The sequence below is a fragment of the Palaemon carinicauda genome, chromosome 7, assembly GCF_036898095.1.
Source record: "Palaemon carinicauda isolate YSFRI2023 chromosome 7, ASM3689809v2, whole genome shotgun sequence".
NCBI classification, from domain to species: Eukaryota; Metazoa; Arthropoda; class Malacostraca; order Decapoda; family Palaemonidae; genus Palaemon; species Palaemon carinicauda.
This window is the reverse complement of record NC_090731.1, coordinates 9,873,322-9,875,821: the sequence shown is the minus strand read 5'-3', so window position 1 is coordinate 9,875,821 and position 2,500 is coordinate 9,873,322.

The following is a 2,500-nucleotide window of genomic DNA, read 5'->3' as shown; positions in this document are numbered from 1 at the left end:
ATGGAGAAGGCCTGGCTATTAGAATTAACTGCCTGCCTAGTATTACGAACAGGATAGAATTGTCCAGGGAGATCTGAATGTAAAGGATGGTCAGAGTTATGAAAAATCTTATGCAACATGCATAATGAACTAATTGATCGACGGTGCCAGAGATTAATATCTAGATCAGGAATAAGAAATTTAATAGACCGTAAGTTTCTGTCCAACAAATTAAGATGAGAATCAGCAGCTGAAGACCAGACAGGAGAACAATACTCAAAACAAGGTAGAATAAAAGAATTAAAACACTTCTTCAGAATAGATTGATCACCGAATATCTTAAAAGACTTTCTCAATAAGCCAATTTTTTGTGCAATTGAAGAAGACACAGACCTTATATGTTTCTCAAAAGTAAATTTGCTGTCAAGAATCACGCCTAAAATTTTGAAAGAGTCATACAAATTTAAAGAAACATCAATACTGAGATCCGGATGTTGAGGAGCCACCGTCCTTGACCTACTTACAATCATACTTTGAGTTTTGTTAGGATTCAACTTCATACCCCATAATTTGCACCATGCACTAATTTTAGCTAAATCTCTATTAAGGGATTCACCAACCCCAGATCTACATTCAGGGGATGGAATTGATGCAAAGAGAGTAGCATCATCTGCATATGCAACAAGCTTATTTTCTAGGCCAAACCACATGTCATGTGTATATAGTATGAAAAGTAATGGGCCAAGAACACTACCCTGTGGAACACCGGATATCACATTCCTATACTCACTATGGTGCCCATCAACAACAACTCTTTGAGATCTACTACTTAAAAAATCAATAATAATGCTAAGAAACGACCCACCCACTCCCAACTGTTTCAGTTTGAAAACAAGGGCCTCATGATTAACACGGTCAAAGGCAGCACTAAAATCAAGGCCAATCATACGAACTTCCCGACCACAATCAAGGGATTTCTGTACTGCATTGGAGATTGTAAGAAGGGCATCACATGCTCCAAGGCCTTACCGAAAACCAAATTGCAAACTAGGGAATAGATGATTACCTTCAGCAAACCTATTAAGACGTTTTGCCAGAAGACGTTCAAAAACTTTAGATAATATGGGAGTTATGGAAATTGGGCGGTAATCAGTGGGACTTGAGCTACCACAAACACATTTACATAGAGGAGTAACATTACCAATTCTCCAACATGTGCTAAAAGCTCCTCTTCTTGCTAACTTGCGTAAAATAACAGATAACTTTGGAGCTAAGAAATCTGCTGTCTTTATAAAAAACAAAGGAAAAATACCATTAGGGTCTACACCTCCATAAGCATCAAGGTCCATCAACAGAGCTTTAATCTCACGAGATCGAAAAGCTAAACTAGTTAGTTTAGCCTCAGGAAAACAGGAATGAGGAAGTTCAAGTTTTTCATTACTCTGTTTACTGTCAAAAACATCAGCCAAAAGGGTTGCTTTTTCCTTTGGACAGTGAGTGACTGAGCCATCTGGGTTAAGTAAAGGAGGAACTGTTGCATCTACACCAAAGAGTGCAGATTTAAGGGTAGACCACCATTTATGTTCCTGAGTTGTACCAGAGAGGGTTTCTTTTATGATTAAATTGTACTCCTTTTCAGTTGAGGCATAAACTCTCTAAGCAAAAGCTCGAAGCTGAGTATAGTTGTTCCAGGTCAAATCTGATCTGTTACCCTTCCAAAGGTGATAGGCCTCCTGCTTCTCCAAATAAGCACGTCTACAATCATCATTGAACCACGGTTTGTCCTTCATTCGGTACCTTAGCACACGAGAAGGGATACGCCTATCAATTATGTTGACTAGATTCTCATTCAAAGGGACAACAGGATCTACACTATTATATAATTGTGACCAATTCAAGCACAAAAGATCATGCAAAATCCCATTCCAGTCTGCTTGGGATTTCATATAAATTTTACAAGATTATGATATATCAGGGACAGGCTGCTCAGTCTTCACTAATAATGAAATCAAGGCATGATCAGAAGTCCCGACTGGAGAACCAACCTTACTAGTTATAACGCCAGGGGAGTCAGTGTATACGAGGTCCAAGCAATTACCAGACCTGTGAGTAGCTTCATTTATGATTTGCTCACAGCCTGATTCTGAGGCAAAGTCTAAAGCTCTTAAGCCATGGCGATTGGTAGGAGAGATAGAACTCAACCACTCCCTATGGTGAGCATTAAAATCACCAACAAAGACAAAACGAAGCCTTTCTATCATCTTCTTGTATCTTAGCCATAATGGTAAGAAGACAATCAAAGATAGAATCCTCCATGTCTGGATTCCGGTAGATTGAACACAAATAAAAGTTGTTATGCCTGCCACAAACTTTTATTACCTGAATCTCATGACATCCACATTGATAGCAGGACTTATGAGAAGCAGGGTACTCGGTCCTAATATACACCGCCATTCCCCTGGCCCTAGGAATGGAATCACGTTTCAGCATTATTGGCTTCTTAAAAACCAGTTATAAGGAG